The 26198-nt window shown below is 37.2% G+C and overlaps 1 protein-coding gene across 1 annotated transcript in view; it reads left to right on the top strand.

Annotated features, from left to right (window-relative positions):
• LOC114153022 (sorting nexin-19) overlaps positions 1-26198 on the top strand; it is a 59266-nt gene that overhangs the window by 14178 nt on the left and 18890 nt on the right.

The raw sequence follows: 26198 nt of genomic DNA, 5'->3' as shown, positions 1-26198 counted from the left end.
TAAGTTGCACAACATCAGGTGTCTTTTTTTTATTTAAATTTTGTTATTACAGATAAGCACAATATGGTTTTGAAGTAAAGAAACTGATTCACATGTGCATATTCCTCGATGAATTGCTGTAAAAGCCTTTGCTTTGGTGAAAAACGTGGATGTGAGTAGGTGGAGGTCAAAGAGACGCAGTAGTGAGTTCAGAGGGTCTTTCATCCTCTTAGACATTCTGCCAAGAAGACAGCATTATGCTGAAATTATAAAGACCATAAAGAAAACAGGCTGTCCCATGAGAAGACATCTATCCATCTGCACTTGGCAGATTTCTACTTTTTTCTGTTTGTTTCTACATTTTCTGTAGCTCTACACTGACCTTGCATTTACCAGGCCAAAGCCTTCATCATTCCAGTCTTTAAGCCGTATGCTGCTCACTTTTTGCAAATATTTCAAATGTAGTTTTAATAACAGAAAAATTCCTTGTTAATTTGATAAAACCCTTTATTTGGAAGGAGAAAAGTCAGACTACCGGGCATTATGTTGTGGAGAAGTGAATGATTTAAAATGTTTTCTCACCTTAAACTCCTGCAGTTGATTGAGAAAAAGCTGTTTAGACAAAATCAGAAGTGGTTATGTCACAATATTTATTATCAATTTTTGTTTAGAAAATGGTAAACAGAATAATTGTTGAATCAGTTTATTATAAAACCACTAATTACACTTTAAGACCTAAGATTCAAATCTCCGCCTGGATATTTTTGCTTATTTTAATTGTACGCAGTTCTTCAAATGTTCTGAGTAAATATATATTTGCCCATTTATCCATAACAACTGGAACTTTCAATATATAGCAAGTTATTTTTGCAATTTACCATCTTTTAAAGAGCGCCCCTCAGATTAATTTCACTGCCTGGTATAACGGGGTGAAATTACCGTAATAACCTGATATTGGCTGGAAAGTGCAGCGTCTCCCCTTTCAGAAACCATTGCAGAAACGTGTGGCGGAAATACGGTACTGCAAATTTGGCTGGATCGCCGGCGCTCCGTTCTGTCTGGAAGGGTTAAAAACAACACAATAATTTGATGTTATGCAAACACTGAATCTCATATGTCACAACATGAAATTTGTACTTTTTTTTTAAACAATCCCTGACCAACCAATACTTTTCTTAGAGCTGGGTGTTAATTTTTCCAGTCAATATGCTGCAGGCTATTTCCTGGCATTTTCCTTTTCACTGATTGGCTGTAAACCTCCTGTCAACTTTCCTGAGGAATCTTTGCCCAGTTCATATTAGGCATCCGGGTCATTAATATTCATGGATCTGCATGCTGCTGCTGTCTTCTACAAATCCCACCAGACGTCCCGGATTCTCATGGTGGCTATTTTAACATCTTCCAGGACGTCTTCTGAATCCACACCGTGGTGGAGTTTGAAATATGCTGGGGATAATTATCCTGTTGGAAGTCCAAACTGGCTTTTCTTGAACCTTTGGGACAGAAGTGTTGCACATTATTAGAGTTTAATGTGGGCCTTATGGTGGAAACTGAAACCTGATTGGCTGCAGCCACCAAGTCTTGCTGTAGGTCTTCTGCAGTGAGACGAGAGTCTTTGTCTACCTGCTCCTCTGGAATCTAATGTTTGCTGCTGACAGCTTCCTATCACTACAATTCCTTCAAACTTCCAAACTTTGCTTCCGATTTTATCTGCAGGGACGTTTAAGTCCTTTGCTTTTGTTTGCCCCCCTTTTTCTTGTATCTGTAAGGCAATTATTTGTTCTCTTATCTTTTTGGGCAATTCTTTTGACGTCGCAATTCTTGTCTTTGTGTAAAATATGTGTTGGACACACTACAGAATTTTTTTGCATTTTTCACACACATTTAATTTGCAGAGGAGGTTGAATAATTTGAGGTTTAACTGTGGTCTAAATCCAACAGAAAATACTGAGTACAGCATTATTTGTATTTATTTAGTTCAGCTAAATATCAGAACCACCTGGGTTAATCGATAAAGTTGTCCATTTTATATTTACTTTTTTTCGGAGCTGTGATTTTGATCGGTCCAAGACTCTTGTGTTTGCCTTCACCTGTTTTCAGGTCCACTAAAGCCTAACAGCTCAAATAAAGCCAAGTCTTTGAGCCATCCACCATCTCAACGCCACAGTTTTCACTGCAGTGTGAAATTTAATCGAGACATTGGCAAGATCGACTGAACTACCAGTATTATGAGGTCGCAGCTAAAAATCTATCAGCTATCGACTCAGTAACTTTGGAAAAGTGGCTGCTGCTTTGCTTTATTTGTATAGCGGGGAAGAGTCTTTCTGCTGTGAATTATAATCACAGTAGCAGAGTAGAAATGTATTGCATGACATGCCGCGGTTATCATGTGGAATGTTGAAATATTTGAGGCAGAGATGAAGGCCAGATGTCTCAGTTATGCATCTAAACTAAAATGTCTGTACTTTATGAAAATGATGCAGGCAGGCACCAGCAGTGGTATATGCTGTAGAGACCAAAAAAAAAAACCAAAAGGAAAACACAAAAACCTGTCACATTAAGGCTCAGCACAACTAATACCAGCCCCAGTTCTGAGAAACAATCATCAAAGAGCATCATATAAACAGAAGAGCAAATAAAAATAGTAGCAGTGCATGAGTAGGAGTATTTATGAAGAGCTGCATGTAAGTCACCTAGTTACAGATTGCATAGCAACTAATGCAGTTTTCTCTTAAAGCAAAACCTCTCAAGTGTTTCAAGAGGGAATTGGTTGTAAAGACATACACCGACGTACTAAAGAATTCATTACCTGTTCAAGATTTTGTCAGGTTACCGCCATTAATTTGAATGTGTTTTACTGGGATTGTAGGTGGTAAATCGACACCAAGCTGTGCATAAATATGAAGTGGAAGGAAATGGATAGATGCACAAATCCAAAGATATTTTACAAATAAAACTGTGTATTATGTACTTAGAAACCCAAATGCTGAGATAAGATCAGTGGATGCATAATTACTACTTTTATTGATTAAGAAAATAGGCACAGGTAACACTAGTAACAACAACAAAGAATAGAGAGAAGATAATGTGGAGCATTTACACTGGGGAGACAAAAATACTATACAATCTTTTTTTTCAAGAAATTTAATTATTTTACCTCCCTCTTTATAACTTTCACTTCTTACTGTTGACATATAATTCTGACAACATACAACTCTGGAAAAAATGAAGAGCCCACTGCACTGAACCCCATTGAAAACCTGGTTATTCCACCAAATGTTGATTTCTGAACTGAGTTAAAACATTAGTATTGTTGTTTCTAAATTAATATGAACTTGTCTTCTTTGCGTTATTTGAGGTCTGAAAGCAGTGCATCTCTTTTGTTATTTTAACCGTTTCTCATTTAAATACTAAATTTTTGCTTGGAATTTCAGAGACATGTTGTCAGTAGTTCATAGAATAAAAGACCAATTTTACTCAAACATGAACCTAGAGAAAGTAAAATTAGATAAACTGATTAGTGGTCTCTTAATTTTTTTCCAGAGCTGTATATTGAAGTTTGTTGGGTAGGAACACATTTCCCAGCAAATAAAAACATAAAACCAGCCAACACAAGTACACAGAGGTGACTACATTTATTAGTTAAGTGGCTTCTGAAGCCAACAGGTTGCACTGAATCCATGCCAAACATTTCAGATTTGTAATATACTCTTTTCACTTTTGTTATAGTCTTTTATAAGTTTTAAAGTAAAAAAAAATTGGAAAGGTTTATGAGTAACAAAGACTTTTGCAAAGCATTCCTTAAAAAAATTCAACCTCAGTAAGTTTAGAGTGAAAAATTCAAATTTAACCTGCAGCTCATCACGTGTCTCTGTGTGATGGAGTAAGATATTGTAATGTTCTTATAAAAAAATCTAATTGTATTTCTGATTTATTTATATGTTTGCAGCACATATTCTGTCTGAGGAAAGATGTATTCACCGCCCTGACCAGTACATACTGGAACCCAGCCTCTTCTTCCACTTTAGGCTGTTTCCCTGTGTTCCTTCTCTTTGTTTTTTGTTTTTTTTCTGCTGCTGATGCTCACAGCCACACACACATTCACCGGCAGCTTGCTGAGTTTCACACATGTGCATATGCACAAACACACCATCTTTTGTTTGGAGTCAGACAGCATTGAAGGCAGATCCTGTGGCCCTTCTCAGGAGAATGTTAATATGCCTCCTCTGGTCTCTCTGGGGACACAGAGAATGGACTCTGGCTGCTAATGCACTGTCACAGTAACCCCACTAACTCCCCTCACAGCAACAGGAGCAGTGCAGAAATACTCCGCAGTACTCTCACAACTTATTTCATCACTACTGTGGCGTCTCTCTCTCTCAAAAAAAAAAGCAAACTTTCCCACATCTACCTGTCTGAAAACAATTACAGCAGAGCTCTTTGTATGTAGCTAAAATAGATTTTAGTTTTATCAACATTACATTCATGCAAATCAGGCATGCGGGTAATGAAACCAAATAAGAACAAATTGAGAAAGGTAAAACACACAAGAGTTGTGGCATTATAGCAGAATACTGAACTGTGCAGAGGATGGCTGTTCCTGTAGAAGAAACAGACATTTGTTCTGTGAAATAGTTCAAAACAAAACTAAAACATGATGCTTACACCAACTACATTTTTTGGCACTTCAATTATAAAGAAGTGGTACTTATTGCATGAGAAAAAACATTTAGAGAAATCCAACTATTAATTTGAGTACATTTATTCAGGGAATAGAATAAATATCTTGCTAGATAATGATTGCCTCTGTTGCCATCCAGCCTCTCCTATAGAAAGAAGGATGTGTAATCTTCCCTCGTCTATCATAAAGCCCATCATATTTGATTGTGATGGTAGGACAGAAAAAAAACAAAAAACTTTTTTTAAATCAATACCAAAAGAAACTGCTTGACATACAAATAAAATCCACCGCAGAAAAAATGATTAGTGATATTTTGTTTCTCTACAATCAAGTTAATTTTGTAAACATATTAGAGAGAGAACATTGAATACAAATCAAAATAGATCCAATATTTTTTCTTCATGATTTTAGCCATAGTTTTCCATAATAGCAAAACAGTTAAACATTTTACTTTTAAAGAGTAAAATATTTAAAATCTTTATTTTATGATACTTGAGTTTGAGTTCTGTGCTGTTCTACTTTTTGTTAAAAAAGAAGAGACTTCTTTAACTCTGAGTTCATTCGATTTGCAGGTGCATACCAATAAATTAGAATATTATCTCAAAATTGATTTATTTTAGTAATTCATTTTAAAAAATCCGAGTTATATTTCCTACACCACCATGAGGAAACAGCAGAATTTACAGTTTTCTGCACACTAAATATAGTTGCTAAAGAAGTTAAGTGCCACACTTTGCCTTTTTCAAGCATATTAAACATTAAGTGAAAAGAAAAAAGTTTCTTTGAAGGTCAGGTAAGGTAATTATATTTATATCACACATTTTCAGCAACAAGGCGATTCAAAGTGCTTTACCTGAATTAAAAGGAGATACAAACAAAATAACAAACCAAGGGAAAGAGCAAAAGAAGAAAAAGAATCTAATAATGTTGATATAAATTAACATATAAAGTAGATTCTCCTGTTCTGGGTTGCTAGATAAGTATAAGTAAGTATCCTCTGGACTTTCTAAGTATGCTCTAAATTTGTAAAAGTAGGGAGTCTGACCCTGATCAGAATGGATTTATAAAGGGGCGGCAAGCTCACCACGGTATCCATCGTGTACTGAATATAATTCATGCTAAATATGAACATCCTGATACAGCTTTGCTTTCACTTCATGCAGAAAAAGCATTCAATAGAGTGGAACATAATTATCTCTACAAAGTTCTCTCTCAATTTGGTTTTGGTAGTTATTTCATAAACTGGATTAAAATACTTTATAATAAACCCTCTGCCTCAGTTATAACTAATAACATTGTATCTAAATCATTTAATCTAGCTAGGGTCAAGGCTGTCCCCTCTCACCTCTCCTCTTTGTTCTGGGAATTGAGCCATTGGCTATTGCCATAAGGAATAATCAAAACATACATGATGTCAGAATACAAAATATTGAATCTAAAATTGGGTTATTTGCCAATGATATTATTTTAATGTTGTCCAATCTAAATTGCTCAATCCCCCAACTACTTAAAACTATCAATGAGGTTGGTTATATTTCTGGTTATAAACTCAATAAATCTAAATCTGCCATCCTATTTTTAAAACAGGATAAAAGAAACAATCCACCAATTCACACATTTCAGGTGGCAAAAGACAGCCTTACTTACTTAGGCATAAAAATTACTCCAAACATAGATGATCTGGTTCGGGCAAACTACACACCGGTGGTTAACTCAACAATGGAATCACTTGATAGATGGTCTACCTTACCTATATCTATGATTGGCCGTATAAATATTCTCAAAATGAACATTCTCCCTAAATTCCTATATCTTTTCCAGGCTATCCCTCTTAATCCTCCCGACGGGTTTCTTACAAAAATTCAAACAATCCTAAATAACTTCATTTGGAACAACAGACGAGCCAGATTACGCTTATCATTATTATATCTTCCATATGACAGAGGAGGGCTGGGTGTGCCAAATTTCAAGTGGTATTACTGGGCTGCTCAGCTCTCTAGTGCATCCTGCTGGTCTTCAGCAACTGTTCTGTCGTGGGTAAATATAGAAAATATAAATAACACTCCCTTATCCCTAAATTCATATCTATACTCAAGGAAATGCAAAGAGTTATTAAAAAATACTTCAAACCCATTTGTTAAAAACACTATGTGAGTATGTTATGATGTACATAAATTCAAAAATGAAATACCAACACCATCCCAATTCTCCCCGATCTGGTGCAACATGACATTTGAACCAGGTAGGAAAGACATGGGTTTTAAAACATGGTATTCTATAAGTTCATGCAAAATTTCTGATTTATTTGATAAAAGGATTATGATGAGTTTTGAAGATTTGAAACAGAAATTTGACATACATTCCAACTAAACATTTTTTTAAGTTTATGCAAATCAGAAGTTTTATCTTGGGTACTTAAAAGTCTCTAACATTACCTAGTCTTACTTCTATAGAAGAACTGGCAACAAACTACCATTTGAGGAAGGGCCTAAAAATATCCCGCTTTTATAGCATCACCAAAGACAGAATCCCAGACATCCTGAGAACACAAAAGATTGGCCTGGTGTGAAGACTTGAAATGTAATATATCAGTAGAGGAATGGCAGAGGGCCAGTCTGAAGGCACAGACACAATCTATTAATACTCAATTTAAATGAATCCAATACAAATGGTTGATGAGAACATATGTTACTCCAACATTACTAAATAAATTTAACTCCAACATCCCGGATACATGTGCTAAATGTGGAGATAAAGGCAATTTGATTCACTGCCTTTGGGAATGTCCTGAGATTCAGAGGTTTTGGATAAAATTTCACTTATCATCGGTACTAAACTTAATCCCTGTCCTAGGTTGTGTATCTTAGGAATTTTTCCCACTCAAACTCAAATAAGCAAGGTTGATCAAAAATCCATAATTTACTGTTTGGTGCAGGTCAAATATAGTATAGCCAGGTCCTGGAAATCTGTAACCAGACCTAAATTTAAAACCTGGATGTCTACATTCTCAAGCTCTCTTGTCTTGGAGAAACTCACCTTTATGATTAAGGGTAAATATTGTGTGTTCAAAAAGTTATGGGAAAAGTTTTTGCTATTCTTGGAAAATATAAATACTCATAATGATGATTGACTGAATGTACTCTAGCTAATTTTGCTTATGTTTTTATTCCTGTAGTGGCTATAAGTCTGTTATCTTCATGTTAATTCCAAATGTATTCACTTGCTCAAAAAATGTACGAAACTGTTGCACTGATGTCGGGATGCCTAGATTCGGGCAGGACGATGCCGTCACCTCATACCTAGCTTGTGGACTGTGATTAAATCTCTTGGACTAAGTCTCAACCTGAGATAACAAACTTAAAGTAAAGTACAATCAACTAATGTTTGTCACCTTGAATGTTTAAGTTGTTAAAGTGTTTTCTTTTGGTTTTGTTAGGTGTTTTGTGCTTTTGTGAGTTACTTGTCTGTGTGTCTCTTTTGAAATATAAAAGACAATAAACAGATTTTGGAAAGAAAAGTAGGGAGTACTCCACAATTTCTTAGAAAAATTAAAAACTAAATGTTCCTGTTCTGGAAGTAGTTTTTCTGGATTCAAAGGCTGCGTTCACACTGCTGCCTGAAGTGACCCAATTCAGATTTTTTTGACGTAATGCGACCTGTATCTGATCTTTTCATGACAGTCTGAAGAACACAAGTCGGATTCTTTTCAAATGCGACCCAGGCCGATACGTATCCGATTCAAATGTGACCTAACGTCCAGGTCTCATTAATCCGACCTGAACGTCACTGATACTCGACAAACATCACTATTCTGCGTCCTGATACACGCAAACGGGAAGAAAAACAACAACCATGGCGGACGATAATGGGGATTAAGTTGTTAAAGTGCTAGCTGCGGGGAACAACAACTTCAAAATTGTAAGCTATGCTACACCGTTAACATCCATGTTTACTTCCGCAAACACTGAGCACTTCTTCTGTTTATGGCGGTTTGCAAAACACTGAAAACATATTTGGAAGTGTGAACGACCACGGCCAAAAAAATCCGAATGGACAAAAAATTGGCATTGGGTCACTTCAGGCTGCCGGGTGACCACAGCCTTAGTTCGTTCTAATTCCTTTTCTGGGTTGCAAGAACAGGAGTCTCAGTGCATTATAATCTAAAAAGTAGACTCTAAAAAGAAAAGCGTGGACAGGGAGCAGGACCTTTTGAGAGGATTTTGAAAGACAGTCCATTTGACAGTTTGGTGGAAATCAACCAGATGTGGACTGAAGCTGGAGTTCATGCTATAAAAGCTACCAGGCAAAACTGTGTCCCGGATTCAGGTTACAACAAACCTTCCTTGGGTTTAGCCCCTTGAACCAGAGAATGCATTAGAAACGTTTTTCTGGACCTGATTGACCTGCAAACTGCTCTGATCTAAAACAACAAAGTCAGTAAAGAAATATTATCAAGAGGAAGATGAGAGGAAGCAGAACCATCAATGCAGATGAGCAGGAAGTCACCATTAAAGCAGTCTTGGCTTATAATTTTCTCTGTCGCCGAATTTTAAGTTTTCATTAGCTGCAATCCTTCAAATGAATCAAACTAAAATTTTAAATTACACCACTTTACTAATGTATCATTATAATATGAGTTTCATCAGCACTTCCTGCATGAGGAAGAAATTCTGAAATATTTCACTCTGGTTTCCATTACTGCATTGAATCGGGAGGTACATCCCTTACTTGGCAGAATGTGGGTCACCAAAACACTGTTGTGTTATTTCCTAATGTCAACTTCTAAAATGACATCATTGCTTTTGAAAAGCAACGTGTGTTCACAGTCACACAATCTGCCATGTTGTTTGACTATGTAGCGAAATGATTTGCAGTTTGTTGTGCTAATTAAACACACCCCGTACATGCATTTTCGGTTATTATTTCATTCTTATGCTGAACTAGTTTTAGCACCCTTTCCCCTCGTTGCATAGTGTTGTACATTTGAGCTATTTTTTGATGCCGTCCACTGATGCTGCCACACATTTCATTGAAGAATAGCTAATAATTTTGCTAAATTTGAACTTCTTACCTGAGATAACTCTGTGGTCTTGACCTCTGTCAGAGCTCAGGTTGGAGCTCGTTGCATATATTTTGAGGGTGAGCCAGATTGAAATGGAAACTTGTTTGAAAAACGCTGTTTTGGGGTTACAATACCAACTTGTTTGTGAACACACAGTCACTGCTCTCTGTCATCTATGCTTGTTGTCGTGTTCCCAACGCTCAACAAAAATAATAATCTGACCAACAGCTATATACACTGAAACATCCCATCTGACAAAAAAAAGAAACCCTATTAATACACTCAAATATGAGAAAAATGTGTAATATTAATATTCCTAATTAAAACACCATAAAAAAAGTAATCTGTCATCCTTCTGACCAGAAAAATATTATCTGCCACCCTCAGCACAGACTTATCTCCCTCTCCCTGTCTGCTACTTATTTTGTTGTTCAGAACGTTTTGGTGAAACACGCAGACACGTCAGCTGTTCCAGTAATTTGTTACTGCTGAGCACAGCAATGATTCCTGTAACTGAGGCTCCTCATCATCAGGTGCCTAATTCAAAATAAGGCTCTGGGCAGAGAGATGCAAGTCAGTGTGACCTGAACAGACTGAAACGTCAAAATATATATTCAGGCTGAGATCGCTTAATGAGCCACCTGCAACAAATTTGTTTTCTTATGGAAATATTTGTCATCTGTCCTCAGCCAAAATCAAGATAAAGTTGCACACAATTTTAAATTAACTAAAAGATTAAAACCAACAATAGTGAACATGATCTGTTTACTTTCATTTTCATTGTAATATTTGACACATGATCTGTGGGTCTTTGTGTTGTTAACTCACTTCTATTTAGATCATTTTGAGTGTTTTTTTTTTGTCACTCATGATGTTCCGTACTTGGTTCCTTGTTTTGTTTTAAATATTATTGGTTCTTGTCTTTTGTTCTTCATGTGTTAGGTTATGTTATCATTTTTAGTCCTTAGCTTTTGTCTTTTTGTTTCCTGTTTTCAGTCATCTTTCCTCAGTTCTGATCATCACTCAGCTGTGTTGCATTTAGTTGATTAGTCTCACCTGGGTCACAGGTCACTGATCCCCTTCCCAGCAGATAAATATGAGTCAGTTTCCTTATCTTCTCCTCAGATCCCTCTGTACATGCTCTGTTAGTTTCCCTGCCCCCTGTGTCTCACCTGTTCACTGTTGTTTAACCACTTGTTGTCCTACACTATGTTTCAGAAAGCAGCGTTAACAAAGCAGATACTCTGAATAAACTTATCTGGCTCTGTGAAACTCAGAGGTTTTGGTTTCAGAACAGAAAATATCAACTAGATAGCTCAATTCTGAGTCGACTTACCCTGAGTTAGCGAGTGCAGAAGAAGCCCTCACCAATGGAACACAGATAACATGATTCACCATGGCAACGGGAGCAAAACAAGAAGCCTGAAAATAAGAAAGTACGCCACATCTGCAAACTTTCCAAGACATTATCAACCATACAAGCTGACAGGCTGGGCATGAAAAACATTAATAAATAGTTACTGGAGAAAAATGGCAGCAAAATACTGTGGGATTCGTTTCTACAGTATGGACAGAGCTGATGGAAAATTGAACTGATGAGCTAATGATAGCTGGATGAAAACCTGCTGCTGGAGGAGCCACAACAGAGTGGTTTAGATCAGTGGTCCCTAACCCCCGGGCCGCTGACTGGTACCGGGCGCGCAAGAAATAATTAAATATGTCCGTTTTGTGTATTATTTGAGTCTGGAGGATCTTTTATTTTGAAAATCCTGTAACCGGATTCTCTCGGTTACGTCTTGCGCGCCAACTTTGATCCCACAAGCAGCAAAATGAGTAAGAAACAGATCAAATGTGTTTGGAAAGTTTCTCTGCGAAGGTAAAATTGAAGAGACAGGAGAATGGATTTATCCCGGTAGGTTATTCCCACATTCCAAGCTCTGCATGATCTGGTGACCGGCTCACTAATGAGGCAATGAAGCTTCAAACTGCTTCACTACATAGAGATCAGGCACCCTGTGCATAAAAAACACTTCCGGTGTCATTGTTTCTCATCACTCCCAGTTGGGACCGTCTCCTAGCAGAAAAACAAGCTCGATAATTTGTTGTTATCGTGAGATAATATTTTCACAAAAGTAAAATGTTCGTTTTTGTGGCGCATCTCATTTTGAAGGGATATGTAAATGTTACCATAGCGACCAGAGTCAGAGCGCGTTCGAGACCAGATGAGAGTAGATCTTGTGAGTTTTAGGTCTGGTTCACACAGCACGATTTAAGGATTGTCGGCCGATTTTCCAAACCTCTGTGACACGATAAAAGTACAACAGGTTCGATCGGTTCACACGGCAGGAGCAACACACCACACCCGAACCGATTCCACTCATCCCGATTCCAGAAGAAAATCCAGTAAAACCCCCAACATACCATACGTGAATTTATAATAATCAAACACAGATGACGATGTAGAAGCAGCAGTGATAGTCTGTGGTCTCATTTTAAGCAATAAAAGACGAAACAAAAAGAAAAGGCGTTTGGTAAAAGACGGCGGGAGCAGCCGCTCTATTTGCTGTACTATGATTTGGAGGTGAGTTATGTTTTTTCGTTTTTAACTGAATAAACATAACCACATATAATAAACATATAAAAATGACCTTTACATATAGTAATAAACATTTCCACATATCACCTCCTATGTCCACCGGACTCTCAGTTGCCATGCGAAGTGTTTGGGATTCCCCTCCGTTCTTACGTCACCGCGCTTTCTGATTGGCTACCTGTCACATTCAGCAGGCTGCGTTCTCGCTCCTGGTCAGGGAAAAACCCCACAGGCTGCGATAATCGGGCCAAGACAATGTTGAATATGCCCGATCTAGACACCACACACTGCAGGACGTTGTAAGATTGTCCTAAAAGGAAAATCGGGGGAAAGAAAAAAGGCTTTAGCGGGAACACCAACATGCAGAAGCATTATCTGAGGGTCATGCATGCATGCAAACCATGCATACTTTTTCTTTTGGTTCATAATTATGCACTCATTTATGTCCAAATGTCACACAAACGTGTTTCAATGGAATTTTTAATTGTTCTTATAATGTGGCAAAATGCAAAAACTGAACTTCCCTTAAAAGAAACAACACAGTAAAATGCAACAAAATGTTATTTTCCAACCTAACGTTTGAGTTATTTTGTCACTTACAAATCAAAACCCAAATTGGGGTAACTTTGCAAAGATCAGCAGAGCAGATGGAGGTTTTCTTCCCCAACACACTGCATCCACCCAACTCAGGTTCCTTCCAGCTGCTGGCGTCCTCTTTGAAATCGAGCTCTCACGATCGCAGTTCTCCTTCAGCAGCTGCTCTCTGTTTAAACAAAGTATTGATTCAAGCTGTCGTTTTTCACACTCTTGTTTGTGTAGGTTGTTGGTGATGATCTCTGATGTGTTTATGCCATGTTTGTGGTGTCAAAGTGCAGGTTGGTGTTAAAGTGATGGCATTTAACTGCTATCAGATTCCTTTCATTTTCTCAGTATTTCTCTTACTGTATCATAGAATGCACAATGGACTGATATGATTCTGTAGAATAACAGCATTTAAAAATGAAAAGCATGACATATTCCAATGAATATAAAGTTTATAAAATTTTCAATATATTCTGATTTGGGGGGAGGGGAGATTTTTTATGGAAATTGGCATATTAATGACATCTGACCTTTTTTTTTCTTGAAATAATGTTCTAGAAATTGACTTGGATCAAAATTAGGTTTAAATGACCTAATGCAGATTTCTACTTTTAAAAATGAAAGGCACAACATTGACGGTATTTAAAGGGGCTGCCCTTTTAAAAATAAGATGTCCTAAATTTGGATGGTTTTGCTTTTGATTTACTTGCTTAGAAAATGTCCCATAGTTAAAAACTGAAATGGAAGCAAAACTGAAGTTGATGAAAGACGGTTTGTGTTGTACCTAATATCTTTTTTATGTTAAAAAAATTTTAAGAAAAAAAAATGTTTTTGTGTCAACTGCGTGTGGTGACAGGTCCAATTTGTAACATTATTGAATTGTGGCCACAAAATTATTCCCAGGGCCACATATGGCCCCCACGCCACACTTTGGTCACCCCTGCTTTGCTTTGCATAATGACAGATTAGCTCAGCTACTTCCTTTGTCACCCCATGTAAACTTGATATGCGCCACCAAACCTAATGTGTTGGAACGTGACAACTTGACATAAATAAATTGTGATTTACAGCTGCTCCAAAAAGACAAAATAATCGAGACGTTTGATGACTTTGTAGTTTTATTACTAAATCTGTTCAAGCTCAAAGGCAGGAATCTTTGATAATTCCTATTTATGGATCTGTGCAGACAGATTCCCTTTGATACATTTATATGATTGTGGCACAGCATGAATGAACACAACCCTGTCTCAAATCCTGAGTGGGAGTCAACACTGCTAATTAAACCTTTGCTTATGCAGACATTGCCGCATACTTTCATTCACAGAGATAGTTACGGGAATGAAGGAACACAGTTATATTGAAATAGAAGACTAAGGAATTTGTAAGAGAAACTGAGAAAATTAAATACACTGCTCAAAAAAATAAAGGGAACACTCAAATAACACATCCTAGATCTGAATGAAAGAAATATTCTCATTGAATACTTTGTTCTGTACAAAGTTCCATTTGCACAACAGCAGGTGAAATTGATTGTCAATCAGTGTTGCTTCCTAAGTGGACAGTTTGATTTCACAGAAGTTTGATAGACTTGGAGTTATATTGTGTTGTTTAAGTGTTCCCTTTATTTTTTTGAGCAGTATATTTTCCATCTAGATGGCTCATTTCTGGAGCCACAACAAAAACGGAGCCAATGACTTAAATCGAAACCAGCAAAAAACTGTATATCATCCAGGAAACTCAGGCTTGATCTGATTTTAAACAATATTTAGTGGATGGACAAATTTACTACAATGTATTTGTTGATCATTAAAAAGTTGAAGAGTCAGAAAGTGTCATCTAGTTTTCTTAAATTCATCTGTAAATGATTTTTCCCCAACGTGGGATCAATTCAAGCTTTGTGAAGATGTTGTGAACATATTTATGATTCAATAAACTGGGTCCATACATTATATTACTCTGTAGGTCCAATATTCATGTATATGTTGCTCTCAAATACAAAATGAAAGTTATTATTTGTTTGGTCATTCCGGAGATGAAGAAAAGTCAAAATTGTTAGATGATATAAACAGACCTCTAGTAATATTTTGTCATTATGAATGATGCCACTGCTCTTTTGAAAATATTATACCAGTCAGAGAAAATCAGTATTTTAATGTACTTTATTGTCATGTGGAAAGTTTGTACGTGGAATTTAAACTTGTATGATAATGTAGTTTTTTTAATCAACAAATATAAGCTGATCATTTTTAAATATTTGTTTCATTATGATTGAGATGGAAAACAGCACAATCTTGAGAAGATTGTGATCATCTGTATAACACAAATACAAAATGCTGCCAAATTGTATTTTTAAGACTTTCATATGGTTAAAGTTGCTGCTTGATTTTCATTTCATAGTGAAAATAATGTTGACTTTGAGATCTGTTGTTTTTATGATTCATTATCATGTCTTAACATTATCAAAGAAAACAAACCTGTGCAAACACATCTGTGTAATTTGTACAAGATAAGTAATGTTTGAAGAAGTTTATTTTCAATCCAGGGGATGAAAAACAGAGAATGTTCTTAAATGTTTTAAATATTTTCTTTAGTAGACACAAAGATAAATTAGGAAAAGATTTTTGTTTCGCAAACATCTTATCCACTGTGCATCATTTCACTGCATTTACCAGTTTTTCTGTCTTTGAATTATGCAAAGATAGCAGAGAGCCTAAGGTTGACATAAAGTGTTTAATTGCAGTCAGTTCTGATATTGAACTAGATTAAGGCAGTCATCATTTAATCCCAATATGTTGATGTAGAAAAAAGAAAGATTTTTTTTGTTTTAGGTCTTACAACATACCTCTGTTTATTTTAAAGTTAAAAAAACCCCAAACATCTGTATGGGTGTTGAAGTAATATAATTTTGTGTCTGCATATTTTATTTTATGTTGTTGCAGTCATACAAAAGATAATGTCTTTAATCGTTCTAACACTTAATTTTTAGATGACATTTAATGACCACATAATTTCCATAGCAACAGATCCATAATTTTAATATTACTTCCTGTCATAAGAAACTTTATTCATTTCTTTGAGTATATTTTGTTCTTAACAGCATCTCTCTACCAGCTTTGCACCTGTCGATTTTAAGCTTAGATTTAGATTTCAGAGTTACGTCTAGCCTTTGACTAGACATGGTCAAGTTTTCGTCACCTGACCATGCCATCCTCTTCCACATGTTTTCTGAGTCCTCTACATGGTTTGTAGGCTGGATTGGCTTGATTTCTCAGATTTTTATGACATTGAAGTCTTTGATTGTAACTTGGAAAAGTGTTAAAAACAGTGTAGAGTTGTAGAAACATTTGCAAACTGCTGTAAAGTATTCATTAAGGACACAGTGCAGATTGTGTCTTTCCATCGTGGAGCCGTTTATCTTAGGTCTCTGTGGCCCCTGCATCCACAGGCCATTTTGGCCAAGGTCCACGTGGCACAAAAAGGCCACGGCATTCCTGATGTCTGTGGCTAATCTGTGGTGTCAGCTTGTGTTAACGCCGCACCACCAAATTTGAGGGCACACAGGGCTGGAGAATATTAAAATCTCCAACGAGCAGCATTCCTCCGCGGGAGAGCAGGGTCTGATGAGTGCAAGGGTCACCTAAGGTTGAAGAGCGGTTGTGTGCGAGAGCGGCTCGTATACTGTAACGGCTTGATCCGCCGGACAGGAGGTGGGGCCGGAGCAGGATGGAGGGGAACACACTTCAAAGAAGAGCCGCTTTCTTCTTGTCCGTCTTCATTGAAAGTGGACTAAATGAGCTTTGTGGGGGATTTTGTTGCCGCTGCCAGATATTCAGGAACTCGACTGAAGACGCTGAAGAAGGCGGGAGGCTATATGAGTAGTTAATTATTTGCATCTCAGTTTGCCAGATGCTTCCTGTATCCCACCCTAATCAACCTCTTAGGCTGTGAGATGTCATTCTGCAAGTGTAAGTTCAGACTCGTACAAATCGCCAGACGTCAAATTTCACAGAAATGTGAGAGACAGAGACTTCAGAGCAAGGGTTTATCTTCAGACATCAAACCATGCAACTCCCATTTCTGATTTCGGCGCATAACGGCTGAACAAACCAAATACTGAACTCTCCCTGGGGATTACAACAACAACAAAAAATGCATGAAAACATTCTGTGTTTTAAACCAGCAAATTCTTGTCTGTGCCTGAGTTTTCAGCAATCGATGCAGTTAAAACACGGAAAGCAAAAAAGAAAAGGCAAAAAGACGTTGAGTTTTACTGAAACTGTTGTGCAGACACTGACATATGCTGCGCTCTCTCCGGCTCCCTAAAGGGAAAGGACAGGAATGCGTTCAGGGTCAGGGGTCGGACAGCTATGTACACGTGCAGAGTTGTAGCATGGCAACAGGTGCTGCACAAGAGTCAAAGCCAAGTTCCTGAAAATTACCGTAAACTTTCAATCATTTTTAGTGTTCCTGAGCATTATCTACACAGGAGATTTTCTCTTTGCACTCTTCCCTTTGTAGTCCCTGTGACATCTGTAGCTAAAGAATTATGCGTCGCAATATAATTCTGTCCTATATTTGAGAGAAATACAGTTTCGTGCAGCCACCAGGAGTTTCTGCACAAAAGGAGAAGCTCTGAGGCCTCGTAGTGTCTTGAGAAACGATAGTTCTGTGCCAAGGTATTCCTTCTCCCTCCTGAGAGAGGCCCCAGCACTCAGCACAGCGAGGTCAACAAGTACAGACCATTACCCACCGCCTGTGAGCGCACACAGACAAAAACTTAAATATGCAGGCCGGCTCCTTTAAGATGGCAACTCAAGACTAGCCTGAATGCACTCGGAGTCGTAGCTGCAGCCGAGATACAGAGCAAAGGGAAGAAAAAGATGTCCCAATGTGGATGTGGAGAAGGCTAAACTTGTTTCGCTGCTTCTGCTGCAAAAGCTGTAAAGCTGCAATTATTCATATTGTAAAATTATGGGTGTCAGTTTGCTGATTGCACCGCACTGAGGAAAAAGAGTCTTGTTGCTAGGAGAGGAGAGATTCAGTCTTCTCTTATTGGCTGCTCGCATGTGTAAGGCGGTCCAATGAGAGTCCTCTCCCCCCGAACAGCAGCGCAGTAGTAGAGCTACCCCCACACACTGAGCCGATTAATATGTCAGACATGTTTTATGGGTTAATGTGAATCAGGCGAGATGTATTCAAAAAGACTGCGGTAGTAGTGTGTGAGGATGCGTGCGGGGTGTGCAGGCGTGTGTGTGTGTGTGTGTGTGTGTCAGGTGGTGGGAGGCCATGCTGTCACAAACACACACAGAGGTAAAGAGGATGCTTCATATTCTCCATAATGTTCACAAACACACTCGGTGTAATGCAACAAACTGACGGGATGCTGTCAAGATGGCAGTAAGATTCCTCACATGTACATGATTATCACATGAATGGAGCACACGGCAGTGAAACACTAACCCTGTTTTGGTCGTCTGAAGTCGCTTAAAGGACGACTTGTGCTGCTGACTTACATCACACAGTACAGTTGTTACCAGGTGGCAAATCAAATCTGTAGAGGAATTCTGAACTGGTCTTTTAATGCTGTGCTTTTTATAATCTTAATATTCCCGATTTTTACCAGTTGCTATTTTAGTTACACATCCATCTTCAGGTATTAATCCATTAAAAAATTTCATATTTTTAAGGAACAGCTGTGCAACTAGTACTGTTTTGGATCATAGTCACAATAAATTTGCATTGTACTCCAAATAATCAAAACATTTTGCTTGTCTGAGGAAAATACTTTGAGGTTTAGTTGATTGCATATCAACCTAAAGTTTATGGAATCCTGTATAAAATCCAAAATGCTTAAGACAGTTTTACTTAAAATTACACCTGTCGTACATTCCCATACGTACATGCTACAACTTCAGTGTGTTGTAGCTGGATGTTAGGTAATGGAGCAACACAAAGCATATAACTGTAACGTGTGTGAAGGTTTGCTATAAGCATCATAAGGACCAAAGAACGCTGAAGAGAGGTCAGGTAATTAAAGCAGGGTTACCATATAAAACTAAGTCTAAACTTCATCTCACAAAACAAATGTGGCAGCAACTTCAGACATGCAGAGAGGTTTGTTATGTTTCTGGAGGAGCTGCAGAGATCCACGTCTCAGGTGGAAGAATCTGTTGATCAAACATCATAAATCTGGCAAGAAGAAAACCACGAGAAGTTTGTTATGAACCACAGGCACAGCAAACATTTTAAAGACGGAGCTCCGCTCTGATGAGACCAAAACAGATTTTCTTTTAGCCTGCGTGTTTGTGCGATGTGTGAAACATGTTGGTGGCAGCATCATGCCACGGGATCATCTGTAGTGATAAGAAAGCTGGTCAGAGGCGGTGAGAGGATGAATTGAGTTAAATGCTTGAGGAAAAACGTGTTACAGGACGCAAGTTAATCGAGACTTGAGGTTCACCTTCTAGCAGATCTTTATCCAGTAATAATTGATTAATTTATCAATTTATCAATTGCTATGGATTTTTATTGATTCGTTTATTTTTTCCTCAGCCAATGAGAGACTTTAGATTGACCAAAATCTGGGTTGCTGTCTTTGTTCAATCTGTTTTAATTTACATTTTAAAAAATGCTTGCTCATGGAGCAGCATTTATTTTTGGCTTGCTAAGGTCTCTGACCTGGAATTTAAAATAAATCTGACTATTTGCATTTGTTTTAAGCAACATCTGTATGAAAACATGCTAGACCTTTAATAAAATTCATCTCCATTGCAAACTGAATCCGGACAGTGGGGAGAGGAGATTTAGAAAACCTCACAAATTGATATGAGTTGTAGTTTGTAAAGTTCTTGTTTCAAAAAGGTCTAGTTTGTGAACAAAAAAATTAAATGTTGCAAAAATCTGCATTTGTATAATCGGGACCTAACTTTAAAATGAATCCAACCTACATTTGCAAGATATTTCAGTTTATATTTATCTAGTAAAAATAAGTCACAATGATATAAATATAGAGATTGCATTTGATAACACACACACACACACACACACACACACACACACTACTCCCTACAAAATTATCAAAATATATGACGAAACAAATAAATTAACCTAAAGTGTTAGTTTTATTGAAGTCAGTATATTGCAGTACATTAGTAAAGTTTGTTGAGCATCCTTCAAAAAGTCTTTAAAAATAAAAATATCTACATCAATAAACTTAAAACTGAAAGATCTGAAGTGAAATATAAATAGTCTGCACAAAAACCAGTAAGAAACTATATAATCTAAATCTAATACGCCTGTCTGATATTAACATTTTAAATTCAATACACAATTAAATATAACTAACAATAAAACATTTTAATCATGCACATCTCATTCACAAATGGGACATAATATGTCCTTTAAACATTTTTTTTTTATTGTTTTTTTTTATGACAATATAGTGGTGTGTAAGAATGCCATGTAAAGAAATAATTTGTTCAAAATGAAGCGGAACATTTCTAAAATAAACTTTTTAAATTTCTAGAATTTATACTTTGCTTTTTCTTTAAGTTTTTAAGGACATCACATTAGTTTTAAAGGACGTTTTGTTTCCCAGGGGTACAAACACAGTGAGACACATTTCTGGTGGCCAGTAACTGGATGATGTCCAAATTTACCACAAGGGAAAATCCTCCATCTCTTCTGTCCTTTTTTACAGTTCAGACATGCAATACAGAGAAGCTGGTTGCCTCAATGTGCCGGAGCAGTTTTGATATAGAAAAAAGTCATGTCAACACGGCATCCTAACGGCATTATTGACTTGATTAAATCCTTGAATAGGAGGTGTGTGTAGAGCAGGTGTGTGACTGTGTCACCTGCAGGGGGCAGGGGGACATTGCCTTTACGCTCAGTGAGAAGTGGAAGAGATTCCCAGCAGAGGTCAGTTCAGTCCCACAGTCGATACATTTATAGGCCTCCACAAAGGAACCCACTACTTAGTGATGTGACCCATACAAACCAAAACATACCAGCAGATGCTGAAACAGTTGTGCCACTTTTGATTTAGACAATTACAGGGGCGGTAGTATGTAAAATAAACTTTCTTGAGCTTTAAGTCATATTATTACCTCATCAGAACCATACCTGCAGTAATGCTTTGATTCTTTTATACAGGCTTGAGAAATCCTTTAATCTACCGTAGCAATCATACTCGGCTCCTTCAGACTAGCCAGCAGTAATTAGCCAACACCTGGTGGAACTGAGCATCTGCTGAGCTTTTTATACCAACTACTTCTCAGTGCAGCGTGGTAAAAATGTTCTTGAAGGGTTAATAGAGGAGTGCTGTTGTGGTTACCTCCTGAAGGCGGAGTTTCAGAAAAAGCAGGAGTTTTTAAACCAACAGAGACCCAATTTCAAGGTGTTAAATTGCAAAGTCAAATTTCTTTTAACCCTCCCATTGTCTTAGCGTGACGCTCAGGAGGAGCACGGAAGATTTCACGGCCGGACAGTGGGGACATGATTGGGGTGTCCCATCAGCTTGTCAGTTCCCGAAACAACACAAAAAACTTTGTAAAAAAAGCAAAAGGGATCAGTTGACCACGCTGGAACATGCACAGGGTAAAAAGGTTGCCAGGTCCAATGGATTCTGTTTCTTAGGTCATATTTGAAATATACAGAATTTATAAAAGAACTGAAGGCAATATAGTAAAATGCATAGCACGGCTCTTTTAACTTAATGTACCATTTTATCACTAATTAATAAATGTACTGAAATTTTCTGTGAGATTATGCTACTGTCATTGAAGATCAATTTCTTTTAGGACTTTTTGCACATCTTTACAAAAGTTGCCAACATATTTATCTGCACTGTACATGGTGCCTTACAGCAGTGATATCTAATTCAGTCAAATATAAAGTGACTAGAAGAATTTCAGCTGTTGTACATCAGCTCAGAGATTTGGGTTTTTTTCTCCTCTTAGCGCTCTGGTCAAGTCGGCTTTACTGATGTTTGCTTCTCTGCTTCAGTTTATCTGCCTTCGCTTAGATCTAATCTTAAGTGTTTTTTCACTCCGTTCAGTTTGATTTTGCGTTTAAATTTTTGACTTCTTACTCAGGACCTTACAGCGTACCGATCTGTTTTATTTAATAACTAGTTTGAGGACTTCATGTAATATTTATCTCCACCTACTGTCAACCTGAGCAGAGGTCTAATCAGGGTAATTGCAAACACATGTGTGGGTGTGCGCAGCCAATTTAGATGTGATGTACAGCGGCTCAGTAATATAAAATATCGAATTACGTGGTGAGGTTAAACCGGTACACGGCACATGGCCTGCCTTTATGTACCTTTATTTATTTTTTTTTAGCTCTCTCAGGAGTAAAGGGCAATTTGTGTGTGTGTGTGGGCGGGTAGGCGTGTGTGTGACTATAAGCAACCATGACTAAGCTCATTCTGAAAGACATCAAACTAAGATTTCAAACTAAGATTTGAACCCACAACCTAAATAACTAGCTTCTTTTTTTATTTCTTTGTCTTGATGGACAAAGAAAGTATCCACAGCTTCTATATTTGTGTGTATTTGCTGTTAATAGTTAAAACAGTCTATAAATCCATACTGTACATTATGTTCTCATCACCTATTAGTAATAAAACACCAGGCTTTTGTAGCATAAACCTGAGCTTATAGCAGAATGCTGGAATTATTCATGGACAAGTCCAAATCAGAGCAGAATTTCTTCCATATGCTCTCCATGTGGAGGGAAAAAAAAGCCCGTTTTGTGAGCATGTTTAACTTTGAAACTTTACCCTGTGATCAGCTCTCAGTAAGGCTGCCGCCACAGACGTATAGAGTGGTGAGAAGCGATTACAGCTTGATTGTTTTTAAATCACTTGGCCAGTTTCTCTTGTGAAATGTTTGCTTTCACTTTTCACCGAAGCTGAACTGATAGTTGCTGTTAGCCTAAATGATTAGCTGTTTACTTGTGAGTAGTTTCTTTTTATATATAACTGTGAAGCTAAAAGATATTCGTTGAGAGCGCTGGAGTCCATGTGTCTTCAAAAGTTTCCATTTCCACAGAAGGCAGCGGCTTTTGGAGTTATTCATATCACTGACAAGAAAAGAGCTAAAAATACATCTAACACTTATTTTTCCATGATAGCATCCTTCCAGAAGAATACAAGCCCTGACCCGAGCCTGAGCTGCTCTGCAGACTTACTAATGTATTAATATCTCTACCCTTTTCCACATTTTATAACATTACAACCACAACATTAATATATTTTACTGAGTTTTTGTAACAGCCAAACATAAAGTGGTGCATAATTATTAGGAGGAAGAGAGAGGATAATCTTTGGAGTCTGTCTCTATCAGCTTCAAGACTTCAAGATTTTCTCTGAACAGTACAGAAATACTGAGATTAGATTAGAATGGCCTCTAATCCAGCTAATCCTCACACATGAATATGCTTTGATTGAAACCATTTCATCGTATTTATGTATGGATGTTTAAGATTGTAATCCTGCCGAAAGATCTTCACTCCTTTCTCATGTTTTTTGGAGATCCTAATAGGTGTTTTTTTTCCAGGGATGCTCTGTGTTGACCTCCACAAAAATGTGACCAGCTTCCTTGTCCCTGTTGGAAAAAAAGCAACGCTACAGCATGATGCTGCCACCACCATGCTTACTGATGGATATGTCAGTCAAAAACACACTTGGTCTCATCTTCCTTAAAGGCCGTAGTCTCTGGAGTCCACAACTAATCCAGGAGACAGTTAAAGTTTTTGGGATTTGTGTAGGTGGACGACCGTGTCTTGCTGTATTTGCAGTTGTGTCACACTCTTTATTGTTAAAGTACCAGAGGAAAAATATATATTGACTCAATTCTTATTCTGTCTGCTAAAAAAATAAAACCACTGAGTATTTCCCTGTCGCTTCACAACTATGCAATGTTTGGTGCTGGTCTGCCACAGAAAATAAAAATTTAATTAAATTTGTTTTGGTGGTTATGCAACAAAATGCATCAAAGTTCAAGGGGTATTACTTTTTTTTCAACTTCTTTCATCTGCGTGATAGCAAATGATAAATGAATCAAAGTTTCTGTTAAATCATTGTTTGCAAGAAAAATGCATCAAGCTGTCAGATTAATCGGTTTAATCAGTGTTTTTTTTCTCACTCTGCATTTCTACTAAAGGTTGTTCTGAGTGTGTTAACATGGTAAAGGACTGATTCTGCAACTTTTTAATAAAGTTGCAATGAGAGCAACTCAAAAAGAGGTTGGAAGTTTCACCAATTTAAATAAGTGACGGGACACCTAGAGCTGCTGAAATTCCAATTACAGAAACGCCCTTGTTATAAAATACAATCTGCAGATCCATTTGGAACCATTAATAATGCATGCTCTGCAACCCGAAATCCTCCCACTTTAGCGTTTGTAGGGGTCCTTTTAAGATCGGGGTCTCTTTTGCTTTAAATGTCTCTCAGGAACACCCAGAGCAAGCTCTTTTTTCCTCTCTTCTCTTTTGTTCACTCCTCTGTGGAAGTTTGCATCCTTTCTCTGGCCACACACACGCAGCAGCGTATAACGTGAAGCCACAGTTAGTCTCCATGCTTAATCCACTGTTTTGATTTAAATACATTTCCTTTGCAAACTAAGGTAAAAATTTCTATCATTTTGCATCAACTTGCATTTATTTCTCCTTTGTGGTTGCTGCATTTTCTCTTAGCTGTCCCACATGTGCAGAAAAATCAAATCTAAACTTTAGAGTGAGCCAGCCAGCCTGGTGTCTCTTGATGCTTTCTCTCCCTCTACTAAAGAAAAGCACAGCTTTTATCGCTCTCATGAGTGGATTGTCCATGGTGGGTCCAGAAATGTTCCCGTCTGCTTTTGTTCAAACATTTCAACGTAAACTGCATCTGGTATGATTTAGAACCACACAGTTGAAACAGGGAGAGTTGCTGTTTAATAATGTTGCAACATTTGACATTTTCTGCTCAAAAACAAGCAGTATCAATGAATAACTCCTACAGAAAAGAATTTGGCAGTTTTTCATTGTTAGAATTTCTCTCTCTTTTTAAAACAACTTATTTTGGTGAGGAAGTGATTTCAGTTCTGTACTGAAATCTTGGATCCGAGTGACTGAAGTCACTTCTTGCCAAATGGTGCCCTCTAGTGGACAAGTGTTGGAATATTTTACCGCAGTCATGAATTTTGACAATCGCTGTGCTTGTTTGTGATATTATTACATATTTATTAGACATCTGATTGGGCAAATATTTATTGAAAAACACTTCATTCAAAATTTGGTAACGTGGTTGGTTGCTTTACTGGTAACCAAATTGTTTTTCTAGGTGTGATGACAAAATGCAAATGCAAAACTTTTATTTTCAGTGTCAACACGAGCAACAGAAGTCATTAATGCATTTATTAATGATAAATGATTCATTTATACTAAACAATTTGTGCAATGAAATTATGAATGGAGAATATCATTAAAATTACGACCACTTAAATCTTGACAAAATATAACCATCTTCATTTTTATATTTAAAAATGTTTTTTTTCAGTTCTTGTAAATTCTAAATAAATTACAAATTTCAAAGAACTTTCCTTATTTTTAAAAAAATGTTCGTTTATTGGAAAGAATGCTTCATAATTCTACCATAATTCTACCATAATTCTACCTTTTTTAAAATTTGTATCTTGTTTGAAACAGGACGCTGACGGGCGCCCCCTGCTGGCGCAGCAGTTTAGTTCACCAATGCCGTGGCTGGCTCTTTTTGCGTCATAACATGAATATGGGATGCAGTTTTCTTGAATTTCCCATCTACATCTTATTGGCAACCTTGGAAGAGGAGTGTACACAACATAAAACAAATCCATCTGCCTTTCAGAGGCATAATCTGAAATGTAAAAATATTCAAATTAGAAATTCCACCTTTAATTTGAGTAAATTTATTCAGTGGGAAAAAGCAAGCGATTGTTTAAATTGAAATCATCAATGGCTGCTTATTTGTTTTGTCACAGCTGGAGTTATTTTAAACTTCTTACTTATTAGTCCTACTGTAGATTGTGACAAATATCAGAGTTAGTATTAGACTGTGTGCACAAACAAGAAATTTGAAGAGTAATTAACTGATTTCTTAAAGCAGTTCCTGAGATTACAAGACCAGCTGCCTTTATTATATGTTTAAATGTCTTTCTCCTCTTGAAGAGTATCTGAGATAAATTAATATCTGAGTTATATGTTTCATATTAATAGAAAATGGAAACAGGAAGTCACAAAATATCATTGAAAAGGGAATAATTGTGCTACAGATATTA

The sequence above is a fragment of the Xiphophorus couchianus genome, chromosome 11, assembly GCF_001444195.1.
Source record: "Xiphophorus couchianus chromosome 11, X_couchianus-1.0, whole genome shotgun sequence".
NCBI lineage: Eukaryota > Metazoa > Chordata > Actinopteri > Cyprinodontiformes > Poeciliidae > Xiphophorus > Xiphophorus couchianus.
This window is presented reverse-complemented; position numbering and strand designations above follow the sequence as displayed.